Source organism: Apodemus sylvaticus, chromosome 2, assembly GCF_947179515.1.
Source record: "Apodemus sylvaticus chromosome 2, mApoSyl1.1, whole genome shotgun sequence".
NCBI lineage: Eukaryota > Metazoa > Chordata > Mammalia > Rodentia > Muridae > Apodemus > Apodemus sylvaticus.
In genome coordinates this window covers 152,098,751-152,121,839 of record NC_067473.1, presented here as the reverse complement: position 1 = coordinate 152,121,839, position 23,089 = coordinate 152,098,751, and the positions used below count along the sequence as shown (strand labels likewise).

Below are 23,089 nucleotides of genomic sequence, written 5' to 3'. Positions count from 1 at the left end.
TAAGTTCACGCTTCCTCCGAGCTTGCCACTGTACCACCCGTGCCACCTGCTACCCGTGCCACCCACCACCCATGCCACCCACCACCCATGCCACCCATTATCCATGCCACTTGCCACCCGTGCCACCCACTACCTATGCCACCCGCCACCCGTGCCACCTGCTACCCGTGCCAACCACCACCCATGCCACCTGCTACCCATGCCACCCATTACCCATGCCACCCATTACCCATGCCACCTGCCACCTGTGCCACCCACCACCCGTGCCACCCATTACCCATGCCACCCATTACCCATGCCACCCGCCACCTGTGCCACCCACCACGCATGCCACCCACCACCCATGCCACCTGCTATTGCTGTGTAAAGCACCCCCCACCTCCCAAAGTGATGTGTACCTCCGGCTGGTCTTTAGGCTCACTACGCAGTTGAGGGTAATCTTAACCTGCCTCTGCCTTCCCAAGGGCTGGGATTTCAAGCATGTTCACAGAGCCGGGCATGCTGGGCAAATCTCTACCAACCAAGCCACATCTGCAGCCTGGTGGTGGGTTCTTAAATCCCTCTGCATCTCGTTGGATTGGTTCCAAGGCACTGTCTCTAACACATCACATGGCTACCTGTCCACCAGCCCCAAATCTTAGGGATTGAAGTTTTTGAGATGACTGATGCCTGCATTTTTTTTTTTTTAATTCTAGACCCATGGCACACAGCCACAGGAGAAATCCTCTGATTGAGTCTGTGCAGTCTGAGACTCGTGCTCAACACGGTCCACCAAGGGATTGCTACAGATTCATCTGAGTTACTCTTTACACTTGAGTCTGCCCAACATCATGACTGTACCAGTGAGGAACTAAGGCCTACAGAACTTTAATTAACTTGTGCAGATGGCAGAACTGGGCTCCAAACTCCTGAGAACCATTTTGCCTGCTCATTTGTTCCCCTTTTATCTGCTAATGCTTTCTTCTCCCTTCTCTTAAGTCCTCGGTTCTCAATCTGCCACTTGCAGTCCCTTTGGCGACTGAACAACCCTTTCACGGTGTGTGTGTGTGTGTGTGTCTGTGTGTGTGTATGTGTGTGTGAGTGAGTGTGTGTCACTAAGAGCATCGGAAAACACAGATAATTGCATTACTATAATCAAAATTATAGTTATCAAATTATCAAATTGCAAACTATAATCAAAATTATAGTTTGATTCATAACTATCAAAATTACAGTTAGGAAGTAGCAATGAAAATAATTTTATGGTTGGGGTCACCACAACATAAGGAACTGTGTTAAAAGGTCGCAGCATTAGGAAGGCTGAGAACCACCGCCTTAGGTGATATTTTATTTTATTTTCTCAGTGCTGTGTATAGGACCCAGTGTATCCTGTATGCTAGGCAGGTACCCTACCATTGAGCAACACCCTCAGCCTGTGTTTATCTTTTCTTACCCATGGGGCAGCTGACGTCATTGCCGCTTAGCTGCGGGTGGATTATGTTCCCAACACAACTGCTGTTAGTGGTAGGCTGTGGCTTTGCTGAAATTTCTCTTTTGACACCTGCTCTTTATTAGTGGTAGAGAGTAGCCTCAAAGATGTTCTTATTGATGTTGAATTCTCACATTGCAAGGGGCAGGTCAAGACTTGACATTCTTCATCCAACAGATTCCTTTGTGTTAGGTTCCCGTCCTGAGAACAGAGCCTGTTTGCTATCAAGCTCCTCCTCTCAAAACTTTTTTTTTTTCTCGAGACAGGGTTTCTCTGTGTAGCCCTGGCTGTCCTGGAACTCACTCTGTAGACCAGGCTGGCCTCGAAATCCACCTGCCTCTGCCTCCCAAGTGCTGGGATTAAAGGCGTGCGCCGCCGCCGCCACCACCACCGCCCTGGCACTGTCCTCAGAGAAATAGTATTAGCCTCAGCTTTCAGTTCCTGAGTTGAATGTGGCCAGAGAGAAATTAGCAAAAAAGAGAGCAGGGAAGATGCCTGGGTTCAAGTCCAGGCTCCTTACAATCCCTCGCTGTGTCAACTTGCTGTACCCAGGTGAGATGGGAGGCTGGGCCGAGATGGCTGCTGCCTCCCTCCTCCTCCATTCCCACTGGAGAAGGAAAGGTTGACCCCGCCTGTGGGGATCTATGGGGAAGGCTTAAGGCTGGATGATTATGTGAGGCACTTCAGCTGAAGAGGTTTAGAAACTTTTAGGGGGCTTTCCCTAAGCCCTGGTCACCGTTGTCTTCCATCTTTAAAGTCCTCCCCTAAACTTCTGAGCTATAGACTGGACTGGACCCTAGGGCCTCACCCTCTTTTCCTCCCGCCTGCTGGGCAGCCACCACATAAACACTGCAGTGTGCTTAGCTCCGGAGCGGGAAGACTTCTGTTCAGGGACTGGCTGAGGAATTGCCCGCTAATTTTGGCAGTTCCTGCCACAAGTTTGACCAGACCATCAGAAGTGAGGGAATTAGAAGGTAGGAGTTAGTGAGTCATGGGCAGAGCCTTGGGGAGGAAGCCCTTGGCATCCAGGGAGCCAGCTTCCCTTGCGGCTGATGGGGAGCAGTGGTTCTGGATTCTTCCCCTCAGGCTCGCCTGCTTAGGTAGCTGCTCTGATGGGCATCCCTGTGGAGGTCTGTTAATGGTCATAATGACCCTGACTGCACACAGGCAGCTTTCAGCAAGCTTGGTTTCAGAGAACCCCGGAGTTCAGGCTAGGGCCGGCTGAGTGAGCGCATCATGGATGCAGGTGTGGGGGAGAGCCACAGGACACAGCTGTCGAAAAGTCCAGGTGTTCTCGGGTTTCTGTAGGGTGTAGCCCGAGGGTGACCAGGGTGGGAGGGTGGGATTGCTTTCTGCGCCTTTTCCTAACCTCTTGTTGTCCTGGGGCAGGGCAGACAGGCTCCCAGTCATTACCTCACCGCAGGGCCCTGTTTGCCAGTGTTGAGAGGAGGAACTGCCTGGGTGGAGAGCTCTGGGCTAATTTTAGACCTGGAGACTCCCAGGCAGCTGGCTGGGACAACTGGGGTCTGTCTCCTTGCAGGGAGCTGTGCATGTGGCTCTACAGATCTGCATGGAGGTAGGGGAGGGAGAGGGGGAGGGGGGTTGGGGGAGGTGGGAGTGAGGTACATTCCTGCCTCAGCCTTTGCTTCAGGGAAAGCCCAGGAGTGAGGTTCCTGTGCACTAAGGGTCCAGGAACTGCTACTTTTTCCAACCTTGTTTTTCCTTGTGTTAAGATATTTCCAGCCTTCATGTGTCCAGGTGGCTTTGGAGACTAGAAACTACTAATATAGCACCCCAAGGTGTGGGTCTTTGAAACTCTGAAAGCAGGCAGGAGGGGATGTGAGAGTGCGTATGCAACCTCCCCCTCAACACCTAGCTAATCATCTAATTTTATATTTTTCAATCTTTTTCCTGTTGGCACATATATAGTAAATGGGAAAAAAAAAAGATTGAGTCACACGTGGGGATAAAGGTGAAAGGTCACTGTTGGATACAGCTAGCTCCTTGCTTCTGTTCCCCCTGGTCCCAGGATTGAGACCATGGTCCTTTCATTACCCATCTGAAGCCCAGCGGTGACCTGGGCACGCGGGTGGTGGTATTTTCTGGCATTACCTCACCAGCTCCCAACCCAGGAAACACTGGAAGGGGAGCCAGAAAGCTGGAGCCTCTCCGGTTTTACAGATGAGAAAGCTGGGGAGAACTTTGTCCAAAGTCAGCTAGTTAAAAAGTCAAAAGGCAGAGGCTAGGGAGATGGTTCCGGGGTTAAAAAGCACAGACTGCTTCTCTGGAGAAGCCTGGTTCAATTCCCAGCACCCACATGACAGCTCCCAACTGTCTAACTTCGGTTTCAGGGGATTCATCCCATCGGGCATGCGTGTTGCAGGCAAAATACCCATACACATAAAAACAAATTTAAAAAGTCCAAAGTCCCGTTCTGAGCCAAGCCTGGAGGTGCTTGCCTCCTGTGATCCCAGCACTCTGGAGGCCAAGGTAAGAAGATTAGGAGTTAGGGGTCAGCGTGGCCTACAGTGGAAATATTTCAGAAGAAAAGAGGGGGAAAGCTGCATTTGGTTCTGGTTCTGCCCTAACAGCTATTCACACCCTCAGTTACCCAACTTTATTAGTTTATTTAAAGGTGTGTGTGGGTCTCAGGATTTTTGCTTGGTGGCTTAAAAGTTCTGGACTTAAGCCAAACTCACGTTTTAGTGACCCAAGTCCTTGGGACTACAGTTCTGCCACACATAGTGTGGTACATGAAGTTTATTACTCTGGATACAAAGATGAAAAATAGATGCTGTGATAGTAGCTCAGGGTCTGGGTGCTGGTCTGGGTGCTGGTCTGGGTGCTGGGTGCTGAGTTGATCTCCAGCACTGCAGACATCAAAAACCCTCCAAAGAGCGGAGTCTTGGGGTGAGGGTCAGAACCTGGGAAGAGAGTTGGGCCAGGCAGTGGTGGCACATGCCTTTAGTCCCAGCACTTGGGAAGAGAAAAAGTTACAAAGGCATTTTGTCTGGGTCATAAGCAGAAGGGTGGATACCCAGATGTCACCTTGCCAGCCATCGCTCTGTTCCTTCTGATGGCTTTACTTGCAAATGTAATTGAAAGTCTGAGGAAGTTTACCGGTTGGAGAGAGTGGTGTGGTTAGGTTAGGAGGAGAAACCTAAGAAGAAAACAGAAGCTGGAGAGGTTGCTCGGCAGTTAACGCTGGCTGCTCTTCCAGAGCGCCCGCCCGGGTTCAGTAACTAACACACACCTGGCAACTCAAAACTGTCTGTCACTCCAGTGTAGGGGATCTGACAGCCCCACCCAGACAAACATTCAGGCAAAACACCGATGCACATAAAATAAAATAAAAAAAATAGAAAATACTTTTTAGAAACAAGTAAATTAGCAGGCAGGGTGCTAAGGGCTAGGCAGAGCTGTAATAAAAGTCCACCTCGTGCTTGATACTTGACCTCAATGGCCCTGTGGGGGGCAGAAACCTTTCTAGTCCCAGTTTACAGAGGGCAAAAAAACCTGAAGTTCCCAGAGGTCCCCCACCTCATTCAAGGTGTCCTGATGAGTCACGTGTGCAGTCAGGTGTGAATGCCAGGGCGAGGAGGGAAGAGATAAGGAGATACAAAGTGGTAGATACAATGTAGCATCTTGGAGCGAGGGAGGAGAACCGGTCCACTCCCTAAGCTTGCTCCTGAACTTATAAAGGAGAGCTACGTTTTATTTGTGAATAAAATTTTAAAAGTTATTCCTGGCATCAGAAATGATACAAGAAAGAAGAGAGAAGGGTGGGGTTCTGTGTCTTGAGAAACATATAAGGCAAAGAAGAAATGTTCTGTCTCAGATAACTGCAAACCGAGGCGCCTCTGCCAGTTTGCCTGCCTTAGAAGTTCTTTAGAGAGAAGAAAGGGATGGGACACAAAGTTGAGGCTATGTAAAGGCAGAGCACTGGAGAAGAAGAGAAAAGCTTTTATTTTTCTTATTTGATTGAACAGATAAATTAGGCACAACAATGTATTTGTACCTCGCATGCACACTTGTAATTCTGCATGATCATACATAAATAAACTGGAGATATTTTGTGAGTATAAAGTATAATTATAGAGTTCAGTATTGTTCAAAAGTAGATATGTACTCACTGTAAATGTGTTTTGCAAATAGCAAAGTAGGAAGGACGTATAAGCCAGGTGTGGTGACACAGGTGTGTGATGCCAGCACTTAGGAGGCAAAGGCAAGCCAGGGCTACTGTAGGTTCAAAGCCAGTCTGGTCCACATAGCAAGATCCTGTATCCGTCACAAAAGGGGTAGAGATATGGCTCTGTCAGTAAAGTGCCCTTTGCAAAAGGACTCGAGTTCTGATCTAAAGCACCTGTGCACGAGCCGGGCAGTGGCCCTTGTGTATAACCCCAGCACCGTGCAGATGGGCATAGGAGAATCCCTGGAGCTCATTAACTAGATAGCCTCGTTGAATCATTTGGTGAGAGACCTCGTCTCAAAAAACAGGGAAGGTGACTGATTCAGCCTCTGGTCTAGAGAGAAAGAAATAATTGAAACTGCTAAGGGGCTGGCCTGGGGCAGTGCACAAGCTTTCAGTTGTAGCTTGAGATAGGAGGCTCATGGGTGTGGGCTAATATTGGTTACCTAGTGAGTTTAAGACTGAGAGGAGGGAGGGAGGGAGAGAGGAGGGGAGGGAGAGAGGGGGGAAGAGAGAGAGGAAGAAGAGAATTATAGTAACAAGAAAAGACCTACGCGGTTATATATAGAATGAAGAAAAATATAGTACACTAATGTTGGCTAAAGCCGCCAAAGTGGCATTAATTTCAGACCGAGTAGACTGCCAGGTAAAGAGACTTATCAAGGGTAAAGAGGAACATTACATAGTAACAAAGCGCCAAGTATTCCTAGAAGATAGAACAATCCTTAAGGTCTATGTGCTTACTGATAGTGTCAAAATACACGGATCAGAAACTGATAAGACTTCAAGGAGAAATGAACGGGACCATTGTTATAGTTGGAAACCTAACCCCTCTTTCAGAAATGCGTCCGTCCGTCTCTCCAGCAGGCAGAAAACCAGGGAAGACAGAGTCTAACTCAGCAGCACTGTCCATCAACTGGATCTGATTGACAGCAGCAGGCTGTATCTATCGTCCAGAGCCAACACAGCACACGTTCCTCTCAGGCTCATGTGGAACATGTATCAGGATAACTCACATTCTGGGCTGTAAAGTACACCGTAAGGATTTATGAGGCTAGACTCATACATAATACCTGCTCAGGCCACAGAGAATTAGACATCGAACGTGTAGGCATGTAAAGAGCGTGTAAAGATCTGGCATTAGTGCTCTGGGCTTCCACTGTCAGAAGCTAGACAGTATAGCACCAGTCAGGTTCCAGGAAAGCAGCGGGAACACTGAAGACTGGAGCAGAAGCCAGGGAAACCGAACACAGGGAATTAAGAGACAAACAACAGCCCCAAAGCTGGTCCTTTGAAAATGTCAATCAAGTAGGTAAGCCTTGAACTCAGGTTCACTAAGAAAAAAGAGAGATGACAGATTCCTAACGTTAGGAATAAGAAGCCGGGCGGCGGTGGTGGTGCACTCCTGTAATCCCAGCACTCTGGGAGGCAGAGGCAGGCGGATTTCTGAGTTCCAGGCCAGCCTGGTCTACAGAGTGAGTTCCAGGACAGCCAGGGCTACACAGAGAAACCCTGTCTCGAAAAAACCAAAATCCCAAAATCCAAAAAACCAAAAAAAAAAAAAAGAAAGAAAGAAAGAAAGAAAGAAAAGAGAAAGAAAGAAAGAAAGAAGAAAGAAAGAAAGAAAGAAAGAAAGAAAGAAAGAAAGAAAGAAAGAAAGAAAGAAAGAAAGAAAGAGAGAGAGGGGGTTGACTATTATAAGCCTAATGGCATGGGGTGGGGGGGCTGAGGTAGGGAGAGTCTGTGGGGCCAGCTAATGGCAAGCTTCAGGTTCAGTGAACAACCCTGTCTCAAATAATGAGATGACTCAGTCATCCGAAGTCCTTACTGCTCTTCCAGAAGACCCAAGTTCAGTTCCCAGCCCCTACATCAAGAGACCAGCAACTCCTGTAACTCCAGCTCTAGGGCATCCAATGCCTCTAATCTCCAAGTGCACTGTACACGTGCATATACCCAGATAGAGAGACACAAATATACATACCTACAGTTTTTTGAGACAAGGTCTCTCTACATAACCCTGGCTGCCCTGGAACTTACTATGCAGTCTAGGCTGGCCTCAGAGATCTATCTGCCTGGCTCCTGAGCGCTGGGACTAAAGGTGTGTACCACCATGCCCAACCACGAAGTAAATCTTTAAAAGAGAATTTGAACAGGTCTATACCCATAATATCTGAAAGACCGAATCTGCCAATACGTGACAAGAACGAGACCATCTGAATAGGCTTCTGTCTCTAGGTTATTGAACCAATAACCTAGGACAAAAAATACCAGCCCAGGGTCTCTCTCTGTGCATCCTGTATCACACTAATCTCTAAACCAAGACGTTACCCAAGAACACAAGTGAAGAGAAAAATCTAAACTTCTACAACTCTATCAAGAGTATACAAACTCTGCAGCCAACGTCACATGTAGCAGTGTGAAGTGCAAAGGTTTCCCGTTAACATCGAGAACTTTGAAGCTTGGAAACCTCCCTCCTTAGCCCTTTGTCCTAGAAGTCACACTTAATGGGATAAGACAAGAAAAGGAAATAACAGGTATAATGATTGTTGGCAAGGAAGAAATAAATGTTCATTGTTCACCAAACCCCTGACAGCTGACATAGGAAGTCCAAAGGAGTCCCGGAAACCGCCAAGGTGAGCGAGGCTCTGTCGATCACATTGTTCTTGAGACAAGGTTTCTTTATGTAGCCTTGGCTGGCCTCGAACTCACAGAACCCTACCCACATCTGCCTCTCAAGTGCTGGGATTAAAAGCATGCGCCACTGTGACAGGCTGCGATTTTCTTATTATTTTACTCAACAATGAGCAAGTGAAATTTGAGATCGGAAACATGCTAAAGTTTATATTATCACTTGTCTAGAATGAAATATCCAAGTATAAATTTGAAGAACACGTGTGAGACCTATATAAGGAAAATGACGGAAGGACGGGAAAGTAAAATGATCTTCCATCTGTAGAGACAATAAGCCAACATCACGCCTTTCCTTGTCCTGTCCAGCCCTAAAAATCTTGCCTGTTTTACCTTCACAACAACCATGTTAATTTGAAATCTCTTTGTCCCCATTCTCTGTCTGTCTGTCTGTCTGTCTGTCTGTCTCTCTTACCTAGGGCCTGGTTCATGCTAGATAAGTGCTCTGCCCCTGGGATATATGCCCACCCCTGTCTCATTTTTATTTTTAGGTAGGGCCTCACTAAATCGCCCAGGTGGTGCCTTGAACTTGTGAATCCTTTTGGCTTACCACACACATAGCTGAGATTATAGACTTATTCCAGCAGGATCTCAATACCTTCCTATCTGAGCCACCATAACTCCTTAAATGTTCTACCTTCCCTTAATGTCCTCTTTCTTTCTTTTTCATCTCTTTTTATTTTATGTTTAAGTGTTTTGCCTGCATGTATGTCTGTGTATGCCTGGTGCCTGTGGAGGTCAGAAGAGGGCGTCAGATGCCCTGGAACTAGAGATTGTTATGAACTATCATTGGGTGCTGAGAATCCAACACAGGTCCCATGGAAGAGAAAGCTGTGCTCTTAACCACGGAGCCATCCCTCAAGCTGCTGCTTGTGTTGCTGAGGTAAAGTTTGACTCTGGCTTCAGAGGCTCTGGTGCAGCAGCTGCTGCTGCTGCTGCAGGTACCCCTACTGGTACAACACCTAAGTACATTGGGTATCATATCCATACACCGGCACATGGGATCCATTGTGGCCAACTCTCTGACGTAACTGTGCCTTGAGAGAATTTTTCTGAGATAGGGTTTTCTCCATGCCAGAGGCTCTGGGTAGTGACACTGGAAAAGGAGGATAGCAGAACCACAGAGCCGCCATTTTGAGACCACCAGCTGTTCTGAGAGGCAAGCTCTAAGAATGTCAGAGTGGAATACAGGACCTCTGAGGACAGCGCCGGGGGAGTCGGTGGATGGGCAGCTGACCCTGCTGTTGGAGCGGTGACGGGTGAGTCTGCTGCACGGTGGAGGCTGTGTGGAAAACTAGGAACTAGGAAATCAGGGGATCCAAAGGGCACCTAGAGTTTTGCTTGGCTTCTGGCTCTGTCATAGCGCATATATCATAGTGAGGAATAACTAGCCTTTGTGGGGTGCCTTTTATGCCTTTATCTGGTAGGTTTTATTTTTCCTTTTATAGGTTAAGTAAACTGAGGCTGAGGAAGGGTAAGTCCCAGGATTCACAGTCACGCTGAGTGTTCTACCTGACTTGAGGTCCTAATTGCTCTGGTGGACTACCTTCCTGAGGTGGCTCGTGTTGGGACTCATCTGGGGAGGTCTTTTCTATTGTTCTTTTGAGGGTTTGTGTTTTCCTTGTGAAACTCTAGTACCTTCCCCTAGTCACCCAGTCACTTGACTTTCTTGTTTTTTTCTTTTGTTCTTTTGAGACAGGGTTTCATGTAGCCCAGGCTGGCTTCCAGTTTGCTATGTAGCTAAGGGTGACCTGATCCTCCCATCTGTATGTTCAGAGTGCCAGAATTAGAGGCGTTGTGTTTGATTCAACAGGTTGTGTTGATTCATTGTGCTGGAGATTCAACTTGAGGGCCCTGTATACCGAGCCAGGAAGCTCTCACCTCTGAGCTACGACCCCAGACTGCCTTTTTGTTGCTTTATATTGTTCTGTGTTTTGAGACAGGATCTCACTCTGTAGCCTAGACTGCTCTGGAACGCTTGCTGTGTCCTGGCCGTTCTCGTGTTTGCAGTAATCCTCCTGCCTTAGCATGCAGAGCCGTGGGATCCCTGGCTCATCCTGACCTTTTGAAGTAAATTTCAGTGTAGCTGACCAATGCCCTGCTCCCCAAATGCACCTGCAGAATTAGGACAGTTAAAGGGCTTACTGTGGGCTTCCACCAGCTAGTAGGTGAGATGTGATACCTGTGAGCTTTCTTCGATTTTCTACACAGGAGGTACCCACTGGGATTCCAGGCCCTTGCTCAGGGCCATGGGGCACAGCTGTGCAAGTTGTATACTCCGCAGGTGTCCCTCTTCCCAGGGGGTGAGTTCAGCGTGAGTTCCACCTGCCAAGCAGCATGGCTGCGCTCCTAGGGTAGGTGGCCTGAGTGTGCTGGAGCCCTCGGGGTGGGGTGGCTCTTGTATAGGATTCCTCTCCTGATTCTTGTCATCTCTGTGGAATAGCAGGGACCTGCCACTGCCTCCCCTTCAGCAAGAAGACAGTTCTCAAGAGGTGACAGGTTGCTGAGCCTGACAACCTGTTTGTTCGCACATGTTGGAAAGAGACGGCTGACTCCCACAAGCTGAGGCCTCTGACCTCCTCACGCGTTGAGAGAGTACATACTCTCTCACTGATAACAAGTGAAAATGTGAAAGGTTAGATGAGTGAGCCTGGATCAGGCACTCCTTGGCCTCGGCCCCTCTTTCATAGTTGGTTATATGCACTTCTTTCTTCTTTGCCCTCCTTCCCCAAGAGCAAGTAGTGATTGGCAGTTTTGTGTCAAGTTGTCCAGGTGTTAAATGTTGCCTCGGCTCCTCTAAAACACCACAAGTTCCAAGGAGCTTTTAGCTCCTAAATTAAGTTTCTGCTCTCTAGCAGGTATATAAACTTTGAGGAGAAACAGTTTTTAAAAAATTATTCTCTAGGGGCTAGAGAAGAGGGCTCTGGGGTAATAAGGTGCATACTGCATGTGGTGGTTTGAATGAGAACACTGGGCTCCAGCTGGTGGTTGTTTCGGAAGGTCTAGGAAGCGCAGCCTTGCTGGAGGAAGTCCCTCACTGGTGGCTGGCTTTGAGGGTGTAAAGCCCTAGCTCATTCCTCCCGCCCATTTTCTCTCTTTTTGGACCGTCATCATCCTGCTCCATCCTGCTGTGCCTGCCTGCTGGACTCTGACCCTCTGGAACTATCATCAGAAGGAAACTCTTCGATGAATTACCTTGGTCACGGTGTTTTATCTGTGTCAAACAAGGACTTAAGTTTGGATCCCTAGCACCTGTGCAAAGAGCTAGACATGGTGGTGCCTGCCTGCAGTCCCGGTGCTGGTGGGAGGTGGGGGACACAGGTGGATCTCAGTCTCAAAAAATGAGGTGGAGACCAAAAGATGAGGACACCCTATAATGGCCTGTAGCCCCCATGTTCAGCTAGGCATACCTACCTCCACAGGCGTAGACCACCCTACATGCGCTCACACTTAGCATTCTCTTGCCAGAGATGCACAAATGCTCCATAAGCAGGCTTACTTACGTGCTTTATGGAAGAAAGCGCATCTAAGATTTTGACGAGGTAAACTGTGCTTGTGCCCCGCGTGGTGCTTCCTCCCATGTCTTTTAGGTGAATCAGGGATGCCTGTAGAAGCTCCAGTGTTGGTGGGAAGGGAATGTATTAATTGGCTAGGACAGAATGACAGTGGTAGGCGTGTATGCTGTCGGTGTGGACATTCAGCGTACATCCCAAAGGGATCACATCATGTTACCCAAGCAATGGATGGTCTGTGGTTGCTTTGAATTTCCTTGCTGCCCATCCCTGCATCCTCAGGCCTTCACACCAACCCAGAGTACTGCCTGCTCATCAGTGGGCCTTGGGACAGTACTGCGCAGTGGGGTAACCTCTGTTTTCAGGGGTCGGTGTCCCTGCTATCTGTGATGCTGAGTAGGTACTTTGAACTAAGTCCTTGATGAAACTGAGCGGCAGCCCTGACTTCCTTAACAAGTCACTTAAGCTAGGAAGCTTAATTTTCTTCATTCTTTTTTTAAAAAATGATTTATCTATTTATGCAAATTTTTTTCTGAATGTAGTTCTGCACACTAGAAGATAGCATCAGATCCAAATGAACTATCATTATAGGTGGTTGTGACCAACCTGGACCCAAGCTGGGATTTGAACTCAGGACCTTTGGAAGAGCAGTCAGTGCTCTTGAGCCAACTCTCCAGCTTCTTTGTCCTTAAAATAGGCTTCAATATTACTAATATTTGAAGGGTAGTTGTGAAGAGGATGTGCAGATATTATTTCCACACTTTAATCAAGAAAGCCTCATCCGGGCTGGAGAGATGGCTTAGTGGTTAAGAGTACTGACTGCTCTTCCAGAGGTCCTGAGTTCAATTCCCAGCAACCACATGGTGGCTCATAACCATCTGTTATGGGATCTGATGGCCTCCTCTGGTGTGTCTGAAGAGAGCAATGGTGTACTCATATGCATAAAATAAATAAATCTTTAAAAAGAAAAAATGCTGGACATGGCCAGGGGGTACCTAGAGACAGAGACAGAAGGAGCACTGAATCATGCTGGCAAAAAAAAAAAAAAAAAAAAAAAAAAAGAAAGGAAGAAAGAAAGGAAGGAAGGAAGGAAGAAGGAAAGAAAGAAAGAAAGAAAGAAAGAAAGCATCATCCACTTGTATATGGGGATTGAACCCAGGGTCTTGTGCATGCCTAGGAAGTATCTCACCGTGACACTATACATCCTAGCTCCTCCTTTCTTACTCTGTCTTTTATGCAAAGGCTTAGAGATGTTTGGATCTGAGAACTATGGGATGGGGGTTGTCCAGTGACATGATTTATTGTTCCCTAAAAGCTGTTGGCTCCCAGTTACCTGCTAGTGAACCACCAAGGGATCCTGAGGACTTCTGATACAGCAGCTCTGTATGGCCCCCCCACCCCCCTGAAATCATTACGGATCACATTTTGGTGATCTTGATTGACAGGTGAACCTGGGAGCTATTCTGTTCTGTCAGAGGCAGAGATGTCCTCTGATGCTACCTCTGCCTTTTCACTTAGAATACCCTGCAGGCAGTATGGTCCTTCCAGCTGGAACTTGGTGTATAGGAGGGACTGGTGAACTAATGATTGCTTCTAAGCCAGCTGGGAAGGCCCCACCCTCTGTAGACCTGTCCCAAGCCCTGTGGGATCCAGGTTCCCTTAAGGCTAAGAGCAAAGGAAACTACCCTTGGGCATCTAGTCGGGCTTCGGTAGACTGGATGGGTGTGGATTGGGTTTTCTGATCAGGAGGGCAAGATCTGGTACAGGTGCAGGCTAGCTTGCCCAGCACATTCCTTAGGATACAGACCCAGTAGTAGCTGGCTGTCACCTGTTGACAGGGTTTTCTGTGTCCTAAGCTGAGTTTCCAGCTCCTCCTGCCCTTTTGGCTGTCAGGTGCTCTAACATGGTGTCCTTTTATCACTGGTGAGCCCTCTTCTGCCGCCTAGTCACGTTCAGCACTTTCTTATTACACACTCAGGGCTGAAGCCAAGTATTCGATTACAGTCATTGGTAATGAACACTCCCGGTATTGCATCCCAAATGACAAGGACATGGATGTTGGGGAGGTAGTGTTGAGAGACATGGGAAGAAGAGCATTGGCGCGCACCTGTATGTAATCCCAGGACTTGGAAGGCTGATGCAGAGGGATCTCCATGAGTTTAACTCCAGCTTGGGCTATAAATCTAGTTTTGGGCCAGTGAGCCCCTGTCTTGAAAGACAGAGGGATAGGAACAAACATGAAAAGAAAGGAAACAGGGAAGAGGAAAAGACTGGGGTGACTAGGCCAAGAAGGGTATGTGAGGCAAGAGGTCAGATTTGGCTGGCCGACCTGGGGCTGTGGCTTAGTAGGAAGCAGATTGTTTGTCTAGCATGGGCAGGGCCCTAGGTGACATCCTTGAGCTGGGTGACATTGAGGAAATGAGTATTCAGATGATCCCTGTCTTTGTTACACCTGCGTTGATGTCCTTGTGACACAGCATCCTTGATCACCCTGTTTGGTTAAACAAGTTCCTGGATAGGAAACCCTACCAAGATGAGATACAGTGTTTCAACAGGCGTAGCAAGGTAGAAAGTTTCCACCTTGCGTTTCCAGCCAAGGCCTCCCAGCAGCGAGATCCCAGGGATTGTAAGGCGTTGTGCACTGTGACTCACCTGACCACAAAGCTTCCCTGGTTTACAGTCCAGAATACCTGTTCCTTCTCACTTACACACCCCTCACCACTTAGCAGCCACACCCTGCAGTCTCCCTGGCCTCTGCTGTCTCCATCACCAAGCATGGGCTTCACTTACTTACACTCTTCCAGCTGGCCCTCTCCTCCCTCCTTGCCGGTGTCTCCTAGGAGCCAGAGTTTTCTGTGATCAGCTGACAGATCCTCTCTGGGCTCTTGCACAAAGCCCGTTTCCTGTCTGTGTCTCAGATTTCTGACCTATAAAGTGAACCTCAGGCTTACTGCTTGCAGCGTGGAGCTGTGAATGAGGTCTTTAGGGAAGTGTTTCTTGCCAGATGAATGATGCCACAGTGAGATCCTTGCACAGTCTCTCTCTCTCTCTCTGTCTCTCTCTCTCTCTCTCTCTCTCTCCCCATTCCTCCCTCCCCCCTGCTCCCCCATCCTCCTGCCCCAAGCCCCGCCTCTCTATCCTTACTAATTACCATACAGATGAGAAGTTGTGTTGGTTGGAACCCTCGGTGACCCCACTTTCCAGACCCACTGACCTAGTACAGGCTTCAGCTCACCCACCCATACCCCATTAGAACCTGCCGAGCACCCCTTTCACCCCTGAAGAAACACACATGTAACACACGCTCAGGGAAAAGAAAACTGAGACTGGGGCATAGTTTAGTGGTAAAGCACTGTCAAAGATGCTCAAGGCCATCTTCTGTCCTGAGCAGCACCGACAGAGAAAAGGAAAACCCAAAGTTCTCTAGACTAGAGTTTGTAAGTCATATGTCAAGTCACTCATCCCTGTATCCTCATGACTCTGTGCTTTTGTGTCTGTTACCTGTTATTTGAGACCAAGGTCTGTGTGTCTCCTCTGTCTTCATTGGCGTGTAACTGCATGACACACAGTAGACAATTCATTAATTACTTATTAAAAGAAGGAATGAGTGCAGGAGTTAACTGTGAAACTTGCAGTAGCTTTTGAGTCTCTGTTCTGCGGAATACTTGGCTGGAGTAAAGAAAAGTTGTCTCTTTTTAAGTTTCTTTACTGTTTTAAAACTGGCCTCTCTGCCTCCGGGTCTTTTCATGTCGGTGAGAAAGTGACGGTAAATGACGTCAGTCAGCAAAGCCATGTCAAGCACCGTGAGACTCCATCAGGGCTTGTTGGATCTGCTTCTAAAGGAACCTCGTCGTCCTTTGCTCTCTGTTATGATTAAATGATCCCACTGCTCACTGACTGTGTGTGTGGGTGTGTGTGTGTTGAGGGCGGGACTAGGCTGCCCTCAGAGAGCTTAGGGTTTGCCTGGGGAGAGGAGTCAAGCTCTACCCAGCTGTACTGAAGTAGAGATACTGAGTGCAGGGACAGGCCCTGGGGACAGGAAGGGAGCCCAGGGGAGGGCGGGCAGTATGAGAGAGTGAATGAATGAATCATGGGCCAGCTTCTCTGGGTTTCCATGGCATCCTTGGCTAGGTGACCTCATCTGCTTGCTCTTCCTCACTGACAGGATTGGGATGCTATTCACCTCAGTGGTTCTCCTTGGCAAGTTTTCCCCTGTTCCTTTCGGTGGTGGCTTGTTGGGCCCAGTTTTCAGCCAGGGACACCTAAGCTCAGAAAGTGGGTGTGCGCCTCCGAAGTGGCCAAGTGCAGAGTCAGAGAAGGTCCCCGTGGTGCCAGTGGCCATTCTGAGTCAGGACTCTTTCTCTGGGGCATCAGTCAACCTCATCAGGCCACTCAGAGACGATCTTAGGTGTGGCCCATTTCGTTGTGCTGCAGAATAGTTTGCCAGGGTGACAACACACACTTGAAGTTGAGCAGGCAGCTTTCAGAGGATGAGATTTTTATGTCACGCCCTACCATATGCAGTTGGTTATATAAGAAAAGTACAGTAAGCTGAGGTAGCCACACACAAGGCCACATTTTTTTTAACACAATAGGCAGAATTAATTTTATTAATATGCAAATCAACTTATTGAATGGATGGCCCTTGCAGTTACAAAAAGTCAAAGATGTCTAAATATTTGATGTTTGCTTGAAAAGATTCTTCAACTGGGGTTTCATATCCCATCTCATCATCTAGGTGGAGATGCTGGGCTAACAGGCTGCTGTCTACACCGAGATATTTTGAGTCATCTGACAAAGGGGATGACGGGAGAGATCATCTTCCATGTAGGGTGAGGCCACCAAGAGTTCCTCTGTGAGGAGGAGGTGGACAGTGTGATGGTGTCAGCAGGGCCTGAACTGATGGAGGTGGTGGTCCTGAGCCTGATACCCTGAGAACACCCAGAGTGGGAAAGGCAAAGACAAATGTAAGAAAAGGTGTGATGCTGCCATGTCATCGGGACACAGTGCAGTGCTCCCATGCCACCGAGACACAGTGCAGTGCTCCCATGCCACGGAGGGAGGGCAAGATAACAATCCTCACACCCCTCCCCTTTCTTGTACCCCTTTAGCCATAAAAGACAAACAGCCACAGGGGAGACAGTTTCCTTTACCCCCATCTCTTTTCACAAAGATCTCCCCACTGTGAAGTTATATAAAATAGGTACCAGATTGAAAGTTTGTGGGAAAGAAAGGGGGAAAAATGTCAATAAAAGTAAGGAAAGAAAGCTGGAGAAAGGATGAGTATGGGAAGGAAAAGAACTCAGGAAAGGTGAGCATGTAGGAGGAAGGGACATCCAGAGAAGGTTGCAGTGGCCTCTGGTCTGGGGCGCCCACAGTCATCCACAGCTGCCAGAAGGCCCCCGCCATGATTACAGGTGTGGAGTGGAGGAGGCAATTAAAGGGGCTGTCCAGTTCCAGTTTAGGAATCACAGGCAGTGGGAAGGGGAAGGAAGGGCTGTTGGCTGCCCTCGCGGTAGACATGCTGTGTGCTGAGATGAGGAAGAGCATGCAGACACTGGGCATTCCCCGCTCTGTGCCAAGTATGTACTGATGGAGCTGCTGCACCTGTGTGTGTGCACCTGTGTGTGTGTGCACCTGTGTGTGTGTGTGCACCTGTGTGTGTGCACCTGTGTGTGTGTGCACCTGTGTGTGTATGCACCTTTGTATGCGCACCTGTGTGTGCACCTGTGTATGTGTGCACCTGTGTGTGTGCACCTGTGTGTGTGTGCACCTGTGTGTATGCACCTTTGTATGCGCACCTGTGTGTGTGCACCTGTGTGTGTATGCACCTTTGTATGTGCACCTGTGTGTGTACACCTGTGTGTGTATGCACCTGTGTGTGCATGCACCTGTGTGTGTATGCACCTTTGTGTGTGCACCTGTGTGTGTGCTCATCTGTGTGAGGACTTGTGTGTGTTTGCACACCTCTGTGTGTGTGTGTACACAGGGTAGAATGGAGCTCAGATCATCCATGTTAAGTCAGTTTTGAGATCCCTGTTTACGGAAACTAACAGGCAGGGCAGGGTTGAAATGGAGCTCCCTCCTCCCCTAATCTCAAATCACACATTATAAAGTATATCATTTTCTTGTTGATTCCTATCATGTCCTAGGAAGGGATGACAGGGACACTAAACAGGAAGCAGATCATCCTACGCCCAGAAAAGATGGCAATAAGGGTGAGCCCAGAAGCAAACTAAGGTCAGGTGTGTAGCCCCATCTGCCTTCAATGCCAGGTCATTGAGAGAGAGGGCCCACCCGGGTGTGTCTACCATCTAGCACCTAAGCAGCTAGAACTCTATTCTCCTCTAATCTCTGCATCTCAAGTGTTTACTCACTAGTTTATACTGCATTTCTTTACATCTAGTGGGCGTAGATGGACCACAGAAGTACTAAATCTACCCAGTTAGCATAGTCATTACTTCATAGGATTGCTGTGTGTGTGTGTGTGTGGTTTAACACTAAACATCCACTCCGGTAGAAAATTTCTTAAGAATATTCTGATATTCTGGACTGGAGTGTACTTTAGTTTGCATTCATGAAACCCTGGGTTTAATTCCCAGAAAAGTGTAAAATGTATGCACGCATGTGCACACACACATAGAGACCTTGTGACTTAGGGTTTCATTGCTGAAGGGACACCATGACCAAGGCAGCTCTTATAAAGGCAAACATTTAATCGGGGCTGGATTACCGTTATCATCATGATGGGAAGCGTGGCAGTGTCCAGGCAGACATGGTGCTGGAGAAGAAGCTGAGAGTTCTATGTCTTGGTCTGAAAGCAGGCAGAAGGTGCTTGCGTACCAGGAGCCCTCAAAGTCCACCTACACAGAGACACACTTCCTCCAACAAGGCCACACCCCCTAATTGTGCCACTTCCCATCGGCCAAACATATTCAAAGCACTACACCACTTATCTTTTTTTCTTCGTTTTTTTCAAGACAGGGTTTCTCTGTGTAGCCCTGGCTGTCTTGGAACTCATCCTGTAGAGGAAGCTGGCCTCAAACTCATAGATAATCTGCCTGCCTCTGCCTCCCAAGTGCTGGCTTTTTAATTCCTTTCTAATGCTCTGCCCTCACACCCTGACTCTCCCTCCTTTCTCTGTGCATCTGCAGTCTTAGAAGGAACTCAGTATTACTGCTATGTAACGTCTGAACTATTTTGCCAGCTTTGAGGCAACTTGAGTTTTAACTTTCTTCCTTGAATGAATTAATATCCAGTGAATAAATAAAAGGGTGGATGGCCGTCAAGCTGAGCTCACCTAAGGAAAGGACTGAAAGTAGGGGATGATAGCATACGCCCTGAACCCTGGCACTCAGGGCAGAGGTCAAGGCCAGCCTGGTCCAGGAGGGAGTTCCCAAAACGAAAGGAAGGAAGGAAGGAAGGAAGGAAGGAAGGAAGGAAGAAAGAAAAAGAAGTGAGGGAGGCAGGAGGGAGGAAGAAAGAGAGAGATAAGAAAGACAGACTCCCATGACACCCCTTTTCTTTAGTCTTCACCCCTGAACTACCCTGTGCCCTGCCCCCCAGCCCTAGATTAGAGAAGTTTTTTTTTTCCTCTCTTTCTTTCTTCTTTTCTAGTTCTCATTTTTTGAGAACTGCTTTGAATAAACCCCAAATCAAGAACCAGCTCTTGTGGAGATCTGCATGGGGTAGAAGTTTGTCCCTTTGCTGGCTTGGCTTCTTCTGTGTGGGGAGCTGTGTTGAGAGCTCCCACCCATGTGAGGTGTTGTCTGCCTTCCGCCCCTCATTGTCACTGCCGGGAGTGTCCCAGAGACCCTTGTTTCTCATTACAGAGGCCTAGGATTTCTATCTTCTGGGAGATAGGGGTCTGAATAGGTCTGCCTCTCAAACTGTCCTCAACCTGGACTGATAGGAAGAACAAAGACCTACAAACAAAGCTGTGTGGGGCCTGTGTGGGGTTTCCAGCTCTCCCATGAAGGGACCCAGATGAGACAAGCGGGAGCTTTGCCACGGGCAGCCTCAGACATCTTCTCTTTTCTTTCATTTGCATAGATTTGAGCCAGTTAAGCCTCAGCCCCATGCTCTTCTTGGAAACCAGACTGTAGCCCTGCTCAGCTCTATTTTTAACCTCTAAAAACGCCACAGGTTGCAGCAGAGTAATCCTAGAGATACAGCCCCGGAAAATCCATGGTTCAGCGTTTAGAGACGGAACTATTTTGATAAATCACCAGGGGTGATTTATGACTATGTGACGTTTCATTTGTGTGTGTTAAGTGTTGGATCACAGAAAGTACTGGGCGTGCACTGCTGTAATTCCAGCTTGGGAGGGCTGAGCAGGAAGATTATGGGATGGATTTGAGGATCGCTTGGGCTATGGAAAAGTTAAAAATAAAAACAAAAACAAACAGTAAATTAAAAAATAGAGCACAGGGCTGGAGAGATGGCTCAGAGGTTAAGAGCACCGACTGCTCTTCCGAAGGTCCTGAGTTCAAATCCCAGCAACCACATGGTGGCTCACAACCATCTGTAATGAGATCAGATGCCCTCTTCTGGTGTGTCTGAAGACAGCTACAGTGTACTTACATATAACAATAAATAAGTTAAAAAAAAACAACTAAAGTTAAAAAAAAATAGAGCGCAGTATTTGCAGTAGTCCCTAAATGTCATCATTTTTCCAGGGAATACAAGAGCAGTCACAAAGCTAGAAGATAAGGAGGCTCCCGCCTCCTGTCCTAGCAGAGTGCTTTCTCAGTCTCGCAATGATGGAACACAGCAGAATTTTCCAATCTTGATTCTCCTGTATTTTTTTTCCATATTTTTTTTGTTTTTGTTTTTGTTCAAAGTTTATTCAATGCAACACAATCTCCAACTTCACTGAGGGGGCTGACCACGTCCAAGACCAAAGCCGCCTCTAAACTGGAATTCAGTTGCTGAGCCAGCCCCAGCCTCAGCGTTCTAGTCAGCCCTAGGGGACACAGCACTCCTTCTGTAGGTGTCTCTGTCTGCCTCACCTCTTGTGAATCTTGCAGGCGGCTCACCCTCTGGCCTGCCAGTCTCGGGGCTGCTGTGGCGCCAGGTGGCGGGCACGATCTCTGGAGGTAGGAGCAGGTAATCTCAGAGCTACTGGATGCCCTCATTCATAAGGTACCAGTAGAAATGCCTCCTGGCAAATTGCTCCTTCATGTAGCCTCGGGACTTGAGAGACTGCATGGCCTTCATCACATGAAGGCTGGGCACATTCTTGTCTGCCAGCTCAGGGTGTTTGAACATGTGGACATCTTTTTTGGCGACCATCACGCCGTCCTTAAAAAGGAGATCATAGATGGCAATCTGATTCTTCTTCAGTATCAACATTGCCACGGCTGCAGGGTCAGAAGCGGAGGCTGGCTATGTTCTTTTTTTTTTTCTTCTACTTAAAAACATTTTTACTGGGAGGTGGTGATGGGTCACACCTTTAATCCCAGTACTTGGGAGGCAGAGGCAGGTGGATCTCTAAGTTTGAGGGTCTATAGAGCCAGTTCTGGGACAGCCAGGGCTACAGAGAAACTGTGTCTCAAAAAAATTTTTTTGAGGCCAGGTATGGTGGCACATACCAGTAGCCTGAAGTACTCAATGGGCAGAAGCAGGAAAATTATAATAAATTCAAGGCCAACCTTAGCTATATAGTAAAACTATGTCTCAAAAAAGCCCCAGAACTAGCCAACAAAACAGCTTAGCAGGATAATGCTTCTGACCTGAGTTTGAGCTCTAAGATCCATGGCTGAAGGAAAGAGCTGACTCCCAAAAGTTGTTCTCTGACCAACACATGCATACCTGTACTCATACATACATGATGATTATAAAACAAAACCCAAACTTCTGGGCACTAAGGTGTAGGTTTGTAACCTCAGCTACTCTGGGTTGAGGCAGGAGGATGACAAGTTCAGTGCCTGCCTAGACAACTTAGTGAGAGTCCATCCCATAATAAGAAAGGACTAAAGAGGAAGCTTAGAGCACTTACCAGGCCTGTATCTCCACTACCAAAATATATTTTAAGCCAACCAAAACAAAACATGGCTCATGTTTTAGCTCAGTGATGAAGAGCATTGGCTGCTCTGCTAGAGGTCCTGAGTTCAGTTCCCAGCACCCATTTGGTAGTTCATAGTCATCTATAACCCGTGGAATCTGATGTCCTCTTCTGGTGTGCATACATGTAGATGACACCTATGTACATACAATACATAAGGAAATACATTGTTTTTAAAAGTTTTGGATGTGGGCATACAAGTTCGTACCTGTAGTACCAGCTACTCAGTAGCATGAGGCAGGGGGATTATGAGTTTGAGAACAGGCCTGGAGTATGGTAAGATATTAGGGTGTGAGCTTAGCATGGTAGTGGTTCTGGATTCCAACCAGGAATATTACATAAACACATACACATGCGCGCACACACACACATACACACACACACACACACACACAGTTTTTATTTAAAAGCATATAATGTAAGAGTAAAAACAAGAACAATTGTCTGTCATGTCAGCACCCAGGCAATTGAAGCAAAAGAATCTCAGATGAAACAAGGTGGGTTACAGAGCAAGACCCACAGACAAGCAAAAAACTCCAAACCATAGAATGCAAGATGGGCGTTTTGGAAGTTTCATATATTTTCTCCTAAATATCCCTTCCTCCCTTTCTTTTTTAAGAATGGGTCTTTCCGTGTCTCCCTGGCTAGCCTGTAGCTCACTGTGTAGACCAGGCTGGCCCTCAGCTTCTAGTGATCATCCTGTTTCTTTTCCTCAGTCCTGGCTTTTAAATTCTCTATGCTTCTATAAGATTTAAATTACAGACATAGGTATATTTTGAAATAAATATGATTTTAGAGTAATTTCATGTTTACAGGACATTACAGAGATCTTACATCCCCCCAGTTTTCATATCATTTTCCATAAGTAGAATGGTGTTTGTTGCAGTTGGTGGTCCAGTACCAGAGAATTGACATTGATATCGGATTAAGGCTATAGCTCAGTTGCTAGAGTGCTAGCTTAGCATGGACTGAGTTCTAGGGTGCATCCCTGGTGGTGTACCCCTGTCCTCTCTACAGTTCAGAGGTGGAGGCAGGAGGATCGGAAGTACATGGTCATCCTCACCTAATTAGGGAGCTGAAGCTAGCTTTGGGATATATGAGGCCCTGGTTTTAAAAAATGAAGGCCACACTTTTTGTTTGTTTTGTTTTGTTTCAGTGATGCTGGC

General features: G+C 47.6%; 1 protein-coding gene and 1 pseudogene across 2 annotated transcripts in view; one reads left to right on the top strand and one right to left on the bottom strand.

The window, feature by feature from the left end:
* Positions 1 to 23,089, top strand: part of B4galnt3 (beta-1,4-N-acetyl-galactosaminyltransferase 3) — a 102,242-nt gene that overhangs the window by 16,383 nt on the left and 62,770 nt on the right. The window lies entirely within an intron of this gene.
* Positions 20,721 to 21,211, bottom strand: LOC127679125 (40S ribosomal protein S10-like; annotated as a pseudogene).